Source organism: Podarcis gaigeae (assembly GCF_964106915.1).
Source record: "Podarcis gaigeae genome assembly, chromosome: 8".
In the NCBI taxonomy this organism is placed as follows: Eukaryota; Metazoa; Chordata; class Lepidosauria; order Squamata; family Lacertidae; genus Podarcis; species Podarcis gaigeae.
In genome coordinates, this window is record NC_139684.1 from 26,201,550 (window position 1) to 26,216,130 (window position 14,581).

The 14,581-nt window shown below is 48.0% G+C and overlaps 1 protein-coding gene across 6 annotated transcripts in view; it reads right to left on the reverse strand.

Moving 5' to 3' along the window:
- Window positions 1-14,581, reverse strand: part of LOC310850687 (calmodulin-binding transcription activator 1-like) — a 683,171-nt gene that overhangs the window by 311,270 nt on the left and 357,320 nt on the right. The window lies entirely within an intron of this gene.

Genomic DNA, 14,581 nt, shown 5'->3' on the forward strand with positions numbered 1-14,581 from the left:
GGGGGGGAGAAGGCCAGGGTCACTTCCCCAGATCCCTCTGCAAGCGGACAGTAATGCAATAAGGAGAATTATTACACAAATAAGCTGGCATAATTAACTAGCAGCCATGGGATATTTTCCTTATTGAACACCATGGAGGGCTTCGATTTTGCTGACTTCGGAGGGGGGGGCTTGTGGAATGATGTATAAATAAATGTAAAGTACACCGGCGATGATGTTAAATGATGCTTCATCTAATTATCGCTATTCCGCGGTGTCATTAACATGCGCAAGCATGGAATGCTAATGGCTTTTAAGTTGATATCACAGCTACAATTTGTTGTCTCAACCCCTCTGCACGGAATAAAATATTCCAACTGGTACAGCTGTTGAAAATCAACAGAGAGATGACAGGGTCTCATCTTGGCAAGAGATAACTGAGTCGGGGGTGGGCGGGGAGAAAGCAGGGGCCCCCTTTTCAAAAGGATGACTGCAAACAAAAGCCTTCCCCCAAGTTCTGCTTCCCCCCCCCCCCCAAATATGCACCTTTCAGCATGACAGACGCTGGGATCTCCTGTAGACCACATTTAAAAGGGGAATGCTTAAGCATATGCTGAATTTTTGCTTCACTTGGGCTGGATCACACATCCTTTTTTCACGAGTCAGACACGCCAGGAGAGATGTTATGGGTGTTTTCATCATTGCACAACCAGGACAGCGGGTTGAGGAGAACAACGGCCAAGCACTTCAGGCCAACTAGCCGAAACCTCCAGCCTCAAAAGTCCTGTAGTCCTGAAGCCATCAGGAAGGTGGAAGTCAGGAAGCCACCTTCCAACTCCCTGGCCTGCTGGATGTCCTTTCCCCGTCAGGATCCTCCCCCACCTCTTCTTACAGAACTTGCTCCTCACTTTAAAGACAAGGCATTGAGGCAACAGGTGAGCCACAGGGCAAAGGTGTTGGGTTGTGGTGATTCAGAGCCACAGCCAGAAATGGACAAATCGGTTCCCTCCATTCTTCAGCTGGGCAGCCTTAAAGCTCAGTCCACCACATTTCCACATCAGTCTGTAAATAAAACAGTCCTCACAAATGTTTACAGAAATATGTGTGTGTGTGTATATATATATACTGTATTTTTGCTCTATAAGACTCACTTTTTGCCTCCTAAAAAGTAAGGGGAAATGTGTGTGCATCTTATGGAGCGAATGCAGGTTGCGCAGCTATCCCAGAAGCCAGAACAGCAAGAGGGATTGCTGCTTTCACTGTGCAGCGATCCCTCTTGTTGTTCTGGCTTCTGAGATTCAGAATATTTTTTTTCTTGTTTTTCCTCCTCCAAAAACTCGGTGCGTCTTGTGGTCTGGTGCGTCTTATAGAGCAAAAAATACGGTATATAAAAATAATATCAGCATCTTAGTGCAATAATAATAATAATAATAATTTATTATTTCTATCCCACCCATCTGGGTGGCTACCAGCAGAATATTAAAATACAATGATTCATTCAGTTATTAAAAACTTCCCTAAACAGGGCTGCCTTCAGATGTCTTCTAACAGTCTGGTAGTTGCTGTTCTCTTTGACATCTGATAGGAGGGCATTCCACAGGGCGGGAGCCACAACCGAGAAGGCCCTCTGCCTGATTCCCTGTAACTTCGCTTCTCACAGTGAGGGAACCGCCAGAAGGCCCTCAGCACTGGATCTCAGTGTCCAGGCTGAACGATGGGGGTGGAGACGCTCCTTCAGGTATACAGGACCAAGGCAGTTTAGGGCTTTAAAGTTCAGCACCAACACTTTGAATTGTGCCTGGAAATGTACTGGGACCAATGTAGGTATTTCAGGACCGGTGTTATGTGGTCTTGGTGGCCACTCTCAGTCACCAGTCTAGCTGCCACATTCTGAAAATATCTGTATATTTAGATATACATTTCAGATAAATGTATATTTATCTGAAAATATACATTTTTGAAAAACATAAGGTGCCCCCAAGCCTGTTTGTTGTTGATAATACAGTGGTACCTCGGGTTACATATGCTTCAGGTTACAGACTCCACTAACCCAGAAGTAGTACCTCGGGTTAATAACTTTGCTTCAGGATGAGAACAGAAATCACGTGGCGGCAGTGGGAGGCCCATTAGCTAAAGTGGTGCTTCAGGTTAAGAACAGTTTCAGGTTAAGAATGGACCTCCAGAACGAAATAAGTTCTTAACCCGAAGTACTAGTATACTGGTAATGATTCTTGATGATCTGCAGAATGCCTGGCCTTCAGCCTGTCACCCACCTAAGGCTTCGAAGAGCAGAGAGATGGGTTTCCACCCCTTGGCAATTTGCTGAGAAAGAAACGGAGGGCTGCCCGACGTGGAGGAGTGCAACCGTGCCTCCCACACCGCCACGTTTGCCAAACAATGCCACCAAACAGGCCCACGCACTGCTGTCTCCTAGAAACACAGGAGCATATCTTGATGGGCACAGCTGTCTCTCTTGTCACCCGCTTCCCTCTCCCCCCCCCCCACTCCTGTGACACTCTGAGCAACTTTCACTACAGCGAGACACAGCTAGCGAGAGAGGGAGAGAAAGAGAGGGAGGGAGAAGAGCAGCCACTGCCTCGCCAGCCCGCCTGAGGTTCTGTCTCTGCCAACGTTATGGCCTGACCTTTTGTCCTTCAACAGCTCATCAGCCAGGAACTGAGCTGAAAAATGGCTCCCAGCCTCCCCTGTGCCAGCTTGGAAGCCAACTGCCCTGCAAAGCACGTACGTCTCTCTCCGAGCCGTTTCCCCCCCCCCCCAACCTCACGCAGTACAATGATAATGACACTCTCCCCCTCTTGCATCCCACAGACCTGCGGGTGCAAACAGAAACCTGTCATGGCGCCAACTTGGTGTGCCCAAACCGACAATGCCCGTTAATGGGCTTGTATCAACTTAAAGGACTCTTTAGGACCGGCCGGCCAGTGCATCCAAGATGATGCAGACGACATCCGCGTGAGGGTTTTTTGATGCTCGGCCCATGTAAGAAAGTTTTGCTGGAGCGGAGGGGAAAGCTGGTCCAAGGTGGAGTGGGAGGGGGCAGAGGACATAATTTCTGATTGGGGAAATGGAAAGCCTGCTGAATCATGGATGAGAAGGAGAGTTTCTCTCTCTCTCTCTCTCTCTCTCTCTCTCTCTCTCTCACACACACACACACACACACACACACACACACGCTGCCCTAAGCAGTCGATTCAGAGGACACTGATGTCACAGGTGCAGAATTGCCTGGGAAGGGAGAAGGGTTGAAAAGATGAGAACAAAGGGGGTTCAGCAGGGACCAGCAACTCCAAGCACCCCAATGAGTGTCCCAGGGCCCCTGCTTCCACCTTCCACCTTTGAGAAGATGACTGAGTGAAGACAAGCCAGAGGACTGGTCGGGAAGGCATAGCTCAGTGGCAAAGCATCTGCTTTGCATGCACCAGCATCCCTGGCATTTCCACATACGGCTGGGAATGCCCCCTCTCTGAAAGCATGGAGAGCTGCTGCCAGTCACTGTGAGCAATGCCGGGACAGATGGGCCAAGATTCTGCCTCGGTAGAAGGAAGCTTCCTGTGCGACTGCCTCTGAGTTCTTTCCATGATCCTACATGGTGAGGGGCCAGCCGTCACCACATCCTGCAAAGGGATTCTGCAAGCTTCTTTTGTTTCTACCTCGCTGGGGAAACGTCTCTGCTGCCTTGGCACTGTCCCAGGTCCTGCAGGTCCTACAGATCCCGCACCTGACCTCAACTTGCCCAGGGAGCCCACCAGGGGAGGTGCAGGAGGCAACTCCCTGGACCCCCAGGGGAGAGGCCACCAAGCACAGATCTCCCCCACTGTTTGCTCCCTTCCCACTCTTCTCACAAAGTTGCTTCTCTGCACATCAATCGATTCAATTGCCTGCATATTTATTACTAATGGTTGAAGGCAGATTGTGCAGCATTTGTCAACACTGAGAGTGGGAATGATTACTAAAACCTTAAAAATGCTTGGTGCATGGCAATGATCCTAGGGAGCTTTTATTCTCTTCTCCTTTTTTAAATGGTGTCGCATGAGTTCCCTCTTCTATGCAGAGCTAAGAGCAGCTGAACATAAGAGCATAAGAACGGCCCTGTTGGGTCAGGCAAAGCATCCAACTAGTCCGGCGTCCTGTTCTTGTGGTGGCAAAACAGATGCCTCCTCTGGGAAACCTGCAAGCAGGATCTGAGCACAATAACACTCTCCTCTTTAGTGGTTTCCAGCAACTGGTGTCTGGAAGCATTGCTGCCTTCATGGCTTGCCTTATTTTTTAAATAAAATTTCTACAGCACTTGATTGTAAAAGCAAACAAACCAAAAACCCTGCCTTAAAAGGAACGAGGCTCCAGGTGGATCCTAGACAGTCAATTCTGGCCAATCCTTTCGCAAGATGAGGCCTTGTGGTTGCTTTCTACCAGAGATGACTGAATCAGCTCAGTTTTGCAGTCAATATCATCTAGTCAAGCATTTTGTTCACATAATGGCCAACCAGATACCCCAGTGGGAAGCTCTCAAGCTGGTCCTGAACACAAGAACACTGTCCCCCTCCTGTCTTTTCCAGTAACTGGTATTCAGAAGCATTACTTCTTCCAACTGCAGGAGTGGAGCATAGACATTGATAGCCATCTATTAGACACAGAATGGGTCAGGGGCCCCAACATCAGTCTCTGTGATGGTCAGGAAATAGAAGGTCTACCTCTGGACCAGCAAGGCCCTCTAGCAGTGCCCCAGCCTGGCTTGACTCCCTTTCCCAGTTCAGCAGAGCAGGACCTGCTGCCTGTTTCCTCCTTCTCCTCCTCCCCACTCCGTCTTCTGCCATCTTCTCAACATGCTGCAGTCCAGGGTGAAGATTCGTTTCCAGTGGAAGCTGGTCCATGAGGACAAAAGGGGCAGTGGACTTTCCCAACCTCAGGTTGCCCTCAGGCAGCCCCCCAACCTCCCTGCCTTCTTAGCTATCAACACAGTCCGCCAATCATTAGAAAAGGAATTGAAAATATAGCTGCTGATATCATAGTCCTGCTATACAAATCTATGGCACAAACACACCTGGAAAACTGTGTACGGTTCTGGTTGCTTCAAGAAAAAGGCAGTCGAAAGGATCAAGGGGACGGAGCCACTCTCCTATGAAGAACGGTTGCAGAGTTTGGGATTTTTTTAGTTTAGAGAAAAGGTAAGAAAAGGTGACATGTAAGAAATGCATATTAAGTGATTAGACTGGAAAATTTTCAGACGTGATTAATGGAAGTCAAAAAAACTGTATGTGATGTAAAATTACGTTTAATTATTGTTGAAAATGATACGTTAAAAAAACTAATAAAAATTTATATATATATATAAAAAAGAAAGAAAAGGTGACATGCCAGGAGTTTGTAAAATTACGCACGGCATGGGGAGGGGAGCTGGAGAAAAGCTTTCCTCCCTCTCTCAGAAGACTAGAACTCGTGGACATTGAATGGAGCTGAATGTTGGAAGATACTGGACAGATAAGTCCTTCTTCATGAAGCACATAGTGAAACTATGGAACTCTCTGCCACAGGAGGCAGTGATGGCCACCCACCCAGATGGCTTCAAAGGGGGGGGGGTGAAGGACAAGGCTATCAATGGCTACTAACCATGATGGCTATGCTCTGTCTCAGTTGTCGGAGGCAGCAATGCTTTGCATAACAGTTGCTGGAGGAGAGAGCTGTTGAATCTGGGTCCTGCTCGCAGGTTTCCCAAAGGCATCTGGTTTGGTCCCTATGAGAACAGGGTGCTGGACTGGATGGTCCATTGGCCTGATCTAGCAGGCTGTTCCCATGTTCCTACTTTTGCCCTCGTAGGATTCAGCCGGGAGGAAGATGGGGGCAAAACTGCTCACTTGGTTCTGTTGCCATCGGCTCTGGGGCTCCTGCCTTCTGCCCCAATGAGGGTGGGCCAGCACTGTATGATCCTTACCCACCCACATGCCAATTTCTAAAGCCCCACCCACTTCCCAAACTTCTGTAGAGGGAGACACAGTCCTGTCCTCTCTGCCCCTCCAGTTCCGAGAAACCACCAGTCGCCTCCCTGCTGGGCTTGGAAAGCGAGCTGTGCTCAGCCAAATCAGATTTGCAAAGTGGCTTTTCTTCACTTATCGGAAAAGGAGACGGTTGATGGGTCACCAGAAAGCAGAACAGCAATAAAACGAGGTCCCCATGGGAGAATTTCTCCCTGCTGGAGTTACTGTTCCTGCCCTGCAGCTGAGATGGCCATCAGTGAACGAACTGCATCAGGAGGCTAAAACCTCCAAAGAAATTCTGGCATCTTGTGGAGAGTTTGCAACTTCCTCAAGGGAAGGAGCAAATTTATACCAGCGCAGAGTCCAAGAACTTTCAACACTTGCCTTTTCGTTTATTTTTATTTATTTTAATCACATGCACTATCCTCATGAGGTCCTCTGCGCATTTGTAGATTTGTCACTAGATATGCACAAGGAACTTGGTCGCTTTGTATTTTAAAGACAGCCAGCCTGATCTGCAGCTTCCAGAATAAAAAGCAGTTGTGGTTTATCCGTCAGAATTTTGCATCTCCCTTGGAGGAAGGGCTGTAGCTCAGGGGTAGGGATTCTGCTCTGCAGGCATGTGTTTCCAGGTTCAATCTTCCATGGCATCACCAGGTTGAGCTGGGAATGGCCGCTGCCTGAAACCCAAGAGAGCCACTGCCAGTCAGTGTAGACAATACTGAGTTAGATGGACCAATGGTCCAACTCAGTAAAAGGCAGCTTTCCATGGTCTATTAATTTTGCAGTGCAGTTCAAAATATCAAGATAACTATAGAAATGTGCATTTGAGAATTAATACACATTCAGAAATGCATTCTTTCAGAGAAAACTCATCAGAAATACATATTTAAATATAAAAAATGAGTGGATTTAAAAAACATTAAATACACGTTCATTTGGAAACGTGCAGGAAGTGTCTTAGGAATGTAGACACACAAAACTGGCAGGGACCAGATACAAAAAGGTCCATCCATCTCTACCAGTTACTGTTACTGTAACTGGAATTGCAGGGCTGAAGTGAACTGCACTCCAGCCAGAAGGAAAAGGGACCGCTAGAGGGTTTCATCCTCTGCCCCCCCCTTCTATTTCCCAGGAAGACCATCATGGCAAACAGGAGGACGACCTACCCCTGTCCAATGACCAGAGAAGGAGCAGCTGCTCCAGTGCTTGCTTTCCTCTTCCCTCCCCATTCCTTTTTCCTTTTGTGTCATATCAGAGCCTGTCTTGTCTTTTAATGTGTGTACAGTGTTTAGAAGATTTTAGGCGCACTAAAAGTGTGACATTGATTTATTGTTTAACTATTGCATTAATATCCCTCCTTTTTCTCTTAGGAGCTTAAGGTGGCATAAAACATTCTCCCTTTCCTCCTTTAATCTCCATGACAAACAGTGGTGTGTTTTTTTCGGGGGGGGGGGCCGCAGGGGTACGCATACCCCTAAACATTTTGTGAATCTAAGTTTGGACTAATTGAGGGGCAGTATTTCAATATAAGTAGGAAAATGAGAGTACCCCTAAACATTTTTTTAAGGAAAAAAAGCACTGATGACAACCCTATGAGGTAGGTTAGGCTAAGAGACAGTGACTAGCCCAAGGTCACCCAGTGAGCTTCATGGCTGAGTAGAGATCTGAACTGTGGTCTCCCAAGTCCTAATCTGACACTCTAACCCATAGGTAGGCAAACTAAGGCCTGGGGGCCAGATCCGGCCCAATCGCCTTCTAAATCTGGCCCGCGGACGGTCCGGGAATCAGCATGTTTTTACATGAGTAGAATGTGTGATTTTATTTAAAATGCATCTCTAGGTTATTTGTGGGGCATAGGAATTTGCTCATTTCCCCCCCCCCCCAAAAAAAATATAGTTCAGCCCCCCACAAAGTCTGAGGGAGCCCGCTGCTGAAAAAGTTTGATGACCCCTGCTCTAACCACTATGCGACACTGGCTCTTAGTGTGACAACCTGCATTTTTATTCTACCTCTGCCTTCCTCTTTCTTCTCTAAATCTTTTCTTCCTATTCTGTTCCTTGGCTGCTATTTGCTGCCTGTTTCGAAACGACAAAGGGTTTGTGCAAAAATCGCTCCTCTGCACTCTGGTTTGGAATGGCTAAGAGGGAAAGCGGTGAGAGGAAGCAAGGAAGGACAGCGGACAAATTGATGGAATGACAGAGGAGAAGAGGGAGAGGTAGAACAGAGCAGACCAGATCTCAATGACCATGGAGAAAGTCACTGGTGGAGCACAGAAGGTGGTGAAAATAAAACTTTTTGAGTTTCTGGTCTATGACCTCTCCTAGCTTTGGAGGCGCCAATACATCTCCTTGCCAAGGGTGCAAGGGATGGGGGTGGGGCAGACAGATACAGCTCCCTGTCAAGAGCGAAGAGGAACCAGGTACATCTCTGGGTGCTGGACGTAACTAACACATGTCATGCAGCGGAGGAGGAAAAGCACGGCACAGCCACCAGGCCCTCACTGTGAAACCAGACTAAATCCCCTCTGTCTCAGGCTGGCAGCTTGTGGCACAATGCCTTCCCTGCCTTTTGTTACTGCACCATCCGGATTGGCGGTTGGCACACAGACCGCAACGCTGGCGGCTTCCGCGTTCTTCTTTTGCTCCACGGAGGGGTGGGGGGGGGAGAACGAGAGGCCAGACAGAGACAATGCCTCCTAGAAATTCTGCAAAGGCATCGCTGGACGCCAACCAAATGACGGAGCCGAGGCGGTCGGAAGATAATGCACGCAGATGATGCTTATGAGAGGGGAGAACAATCCCACATTCATCACCAGCCTCTCTCTCTCTCTTGGCACTGCAGCTGGCAAAGGTGGCATTAAAAACACACACACAAAAACACATACACACAACAACACCATCACCCACACTCAGCAGTGGCCGTCTTTGGCAGGTCTCCCCTCTCCCCTGGGAGACCTGTCACTCTGGGCTGCTGGCTCAGCTCCAGGGCAGAAATGCCTCTGGTCAGTAGCGCCCGTATCTATTGGCTCCTATCACCTCTCTTCCAAGATACAAAAAAGCAGCAAAAGTTATTGGATGGCACCATAATCCAGCCTGCACAGGAAGGAAGGGGCCGCTGTGTTGGGACCAGAACACAATCCGAGCCAGATTGTCCACAGGAACCAGAGAAGCTGGGCCAGGTGACCTCCATCGTGCAGCTTTTAAAAAAGCGATCACAGGAGCCAAATACAGTGGTACCTCGGGTTACATATGCTTCAGGTTACATATGCTTCAGGTTACAGACTCCGCTAACCCAGAAATAGTACCTTGGGTTAAGAACTTTGTTTCAGGATGAGAACAGAAATCATGCGGCAGAAGTAGGAGGCTCCATTAGCTAAAGTGGCACCTCAGGTTAAGAACAGTTTCAGGTTAAGAACGGACCTCCAGAGCGAATTAAGTTCTTAACCCGAGGTACCACTGTATCAGGATGGTTACTGCTTTCTCTGAGAGATGCATCTGGGACCATGTTTTGCAAAGACTCCTGGGAAGGTACGGGTGGTGTTTTTGCACTGATGCACGTTGCAGATTTTAATAATAATATTTAAACCCAGGGAGGTGGGGGTGGGTGTTGTTTTTTGAGCAGGAACTGAGCTCCCTTACCATTTTTTATTAAATAATAATTATTTTTTTGTCTGGGGCTGGGGCTGGAATGGATATACACCCAATGCCCGAGCCAAAAAAGCCACCTATATCCATAATCAATAAAGTTGTGGCCATTTCTAATCCAGATCATTGCCTGCTTGAGTTTATTAATCACATCTTATGCATTTAGCCACTGCCCAGTGTGTGGCACTGCGGCTAGGCCTGCAACAAACAAACCAACTCTGTGGCGAGTTCCTCCACCTCCCCCCCCCCGAAAAAGCACTGTTTAAAACCACATGTGGAATTGGGGGTTGCTCAACCCTCCAAACATCTTCTCACCAATAGAACATAAGCCCTTTAGTCTCTAAGAGGAGTAAGTCCCATTGAATAGAAAGTCTCCTGATTTCTGCTCATATAATACATACATTATCCCCCAGCAGCAGTGATCCGTCTATCAGGGTTTGCCAGCATGGGGGCTTCCCGGAAGCTGCTGAACTCCAGCTCCTGTCATCCATGATATGTTGCCTGGGGCAGATGGGAGTTGAGAGTCCAGCAACATCTGCCAAGCACCACATTCCCTAGCTGCACGGTTAGAGACGTCTTTTCAAATAAGACACTGGAGCCTGCAACCTCCACACATGCAGTCAGCATGCTGTACTTGCAATAGCTGTGTTCTTAACCTCCCCACAAAGAAGGTGCAGCTTATCAGGATATCATAATAGCGTTAATGGGAGCGCATTAGCAATACTGCGTACGGTTCTGGTCGCCTTGCTTCAAAACGGACATTGAAGAATTGGAAAAGGCAAGAAAAGGATGCTGACGAGGTGGCCAGAGCTTTCTAGACATCCATCAAATATTCAGATTGCTTTACACAAATCATACTGCCATAACCTTTCCGACAAACCCTGTAAGGCAGGAGTATTTCTGTTTATTGGCATACAGCAGGTGGGGGGGACTGAGACAGAGAGGGCAGCTTGCTCTACACCACACTGAGAGTGCATAGCAGAGGATAGAGTCGCCTGAGGGCTCCTTCCATCTCATGGCCACACACTAGGAACCCTGACCATTAGGTCCAGTCGTGACCGACTTCTCGAAACACCTCAAAACAGTGTTTCTCCACCAACTGCAGTAGCAGGGAAAGATGGAAAGATCTCTCCATTTTGGTTTCTCTGAGATTCTCATTTTCGCAGTCAGCTAGCCCCATTTTCCACATCTGTTTGGAAGTTTTCTTTTCTTTTTAAAGAAAGTTTTATGCATGCTTTCTTATAAAATCATTTTGGGGTGGATTTGTTCTAATATGCTTATCTTTGAATACAATTTAGCCTAATATGTGAAATTTTCTTGCAAAAGCAATTTCTGTAATAAAATGCACGTCTGATTACGCTTTCCCCAATAAGGTTTGAGAACTGCATTGCAGTTGCAGAAGTATGGATTTTGACGGATAGCTGTGATTTGGCTTGCAAACTGTTTCCTGATGTGCAAATCAGGCTTGGCGGGTTGTTTTAAAATGCAGATCAAATTTACGCCCTCCCCACAACCTGTACCTTGTGACACAGCACAGTTACAATTTAAGCTTCCTTGAAGGGGTAAAAAAGGAACAATTCTAGTGCCTTTTTTGAAAACATATATGCGGCGGGGGGGGGGGGGAATCCTTCCTTGCGTTCTCTATGATTTTTTTTTCAAAAAACTAAAAAAGTGGGGGGGGGGGGACCTGGAGTGATTCATTCCCAGGACCAATTTATAAGTCTCTTAGGTGCAAGAAGCTGGATTTAATTCCAGATATGACACATTGATATATGTCATCCATGAGTGTGTGTGTGTGTACGCACAAAGGAATAATCCTGACCTCACATGGTTGGGAGCTCGGAGAGCTGCCCCAACGGAGGCTGCAAAAAATAGTTTGCGATCCTTAGATATTGACAGCTGGCTGCTAGTTTAACTGTAATTTAACCTCCATGTTTTCTTTGATAAATGTGCCAATAGACGTTTGTTGCCTATAAATTGTCGGTCCAAGGGAAAGCGAGAGTCAATTTGCTTTAAAAGAAATTGATTAAAGGGTGCTATATTCATCATCTCGCCGGAAAACAACAGGGACGGAATAGCAATTATATGTTCCACCAATAACTTTTGCTGAACTTTTCCTTTTGCTGCTACCACTGCTGCTTCTGCTCTTGCTAAAGTATCAGATCAGGTTACTGCAACTACCCATCAGGCATCCATCGTCTCTGTCCCTTTCCCTTTCCGGCCTGTTTTATTATCTTTGATCTGCGCCAGATAGGAAAGTCCCGCACCTTTGAGGGTGATGGCGCAGTGGAGGACATAGCAAGGTCTGATTGGATTCTCTTGTGCTGAATTCTCCAGGACTCTGGACTCTTGGGATATGGCTGGACAGAAGGACTTAAGCACCGTGTAAGGGAGGAGACAATTCTTTCATGAATTTCGCACTCCAAGTGAGTTGTCTGCAAAGGCAGCAGGAAGCAGGATTCCTGGGGCGAAGGAGATTTCTAGCAGTGGCAGGGAGGGGAGCAATTTTGTCTGTGCGACGGACCATCTCTTATTTTCATCTTTAACATGTGAACATAAATGTTCAAGGTGCTTCCAGAAGGATGTGCTGGCAGGAGAAGGAACATATGAACATAAGAAGCATATGCTGGATCAGGCCAGCATCCTATTCTCACATTGGAAAACTAGATGTCCCAGTGGGATGGGCACAAGCAGTACCTGAGCTCAACAGCAATCTGTCCCCTTGTGATTCAGTATTCAGAATCATTTACTGCCTCTGACCTTGAGCATAGCCATTGCGGCTGGTAGCCATCAACAGCCCTCTCTGATCCACAAATTTGTCCAATCTTTTTTAAAAAGCCATCTGGTTCGGTGGCCATCACTGCCTCCTGTGGCAGTGAGTGCCACAGTTCATGTGCTGCACGTCGAAGTACAGTGGTAACTCGGATTACATACACTTCAGGTTACATACACTTCAGGTTACAGACTCCACCAACCCAGAAATAGTGCTTCAGGTTAAGAACTTTGCTTCAGGATGACAGAAATTGTGCTCTGGCAGCGTGGCGGCAGCAGGAGGCCCCATTAGCTAAAGTGGTGCTTCAGGTTAAGAACAGCTTCAGGTTAAGAACGGACCTCTGGAACGAATTAAGTACTTAACCTGAGGTACCACTGTACTTTGATTTGTTGTTGATACAGGAGCAAGGAAGTCCAGTGATGAGAGGAGCACAAGTGACGGGAGTGGTTTGGAGGCTAGTTTTAAAGGCAGCTATGGTGGCGGCGGATGCGGGTGGCGCTGTGGGTAAAATCTCAGTGCCTAGGACTTGCCGATCGTATGGTCGGCGGTTCGAATCCCCGCGGCGGGGTGAGCTCCCGTCGTTCGGCCCCAGCTCCTGCCCACCTAGCAGTTCGAAAGCACTCTTAAGTCCAAGTAGATAAATAGGGACCGCTTTATAGCAGGAAGGTAAACGGCGTTTCCGTGCGCTGCGCTGGTGCTGGTTCGCCAGCTGCAGCTTCGTCACACTGGCCATGTGACCCGGAAGTGTCTTTGGATGGCGCTGGCTCACGGCCTCTAGAGCGAGATGAGCACGCAACCCCAGAGTCGGACACGACTGGCCCGTACGGGCAGGGGTACCTTTACCTTTACCTATGGTGGTGGCAGTGCAAGGAAGGTGACTCCATCCCAGACCCCATAAGGCCCCTCTCTCCTCCAAGTCCTTCTTCAGCTGACGTCACTGGCTGCAGGCAAGGACACCTGCCCAGCTCACCGGCCGCAGAGGGCGTGCTTGCAGAGTCCTCTCAGTCATGCAGAGCTGGGCTCTCCTTCCAGAGTCATCTTGCTCGTGCTGGTGGCTCCAGATGCCAGGTGATAAGAATTACTGATGCGGTGCTCTCAGAAACCCATTTGCTTTATGGCTTAGTGGCCTGCTACTGAAATTCAGCTGGGCTTCATTAGCATACAGAATGGCGGCCTCCTCTCAATGCCCCACCACCACAAAAAAGAAGAAAAAAGAAAAAAGGTTGCATCATGCCATCAGATGCGTCCAGGGCCAGCACTTTCCCTTTCATCTGCCAGCACTGCTAGGTCATTTTAAGCAAACATCTGGCAAGCATTTTTTAATAATAATAATAATAAAAACCCAGCATCTGTAGTTTTAATTAGGTTATCTCCCGGGAATGTCAGGAGAGGAATAGAGAAAGCTTTCCCTAAGGGCAAAAGCTGGCATTTGGGCCTGTTCAGTTGTACAGGAGCTGACTCAACTCATTTTCCCCTATTATGCAATCAACAGGGATGCAAGGAAGTCTCCTTTTTGTGCTCAGGAAAGTTGCTATTAAACTTTTCCACGCAAAGGCGAGCTCAGATTTCCTGACTCCGAGGCAATGGGGGTCTTCCTCGTCATGTCAGCCTGCCCACCAGAAAGATGGTGGTTAGGCAATTTTTTGTTTTTGCCTGGAGGAATGGGCGGGGGGGGGGGGCGAGCATGAACAGGGGGGGGACTACTGAGGAGCAGGATAGCTTGAGAGAAATTTCCCAGTGTGCATTCCCACAGACGTGAGCAGGCAACGCGGCTAGCTAAAAAGAGCCAGATGCATCAATTTAGCCAAGCAGCTTAGAGGTCCGCCACAGATGCAAAAGGAAGGCGGTCGGATGTGTTGAGAGACCTTGACGGGTCAAGTCCTGATATCTGTCCATTCTTGCCACCGCCAGGCAAGAGGGGTGGAGCAGAGATGCTGGGACCCCTTTTCAGGCGTCTGCTTCTGATTAGCCTCTTTGGGAAAGTTCAGCTCTCATTTCCAAACGTCTCTTCCTTGGCATCTCTTTGATGAGCTAAAAATAGCCCTGGCGCTTTATCCGGAAGAGGCAGTTGTGGGGGTCAGTTGCTAAGAAGGATAATGGATCGGCTGCCAAGAAGCAGCTGGATCCCTGATGGTCTCCTGCACCCCCTCCCCCACTTTAAAAGCAAGCAATAAAAAAGGGAGGGAGGG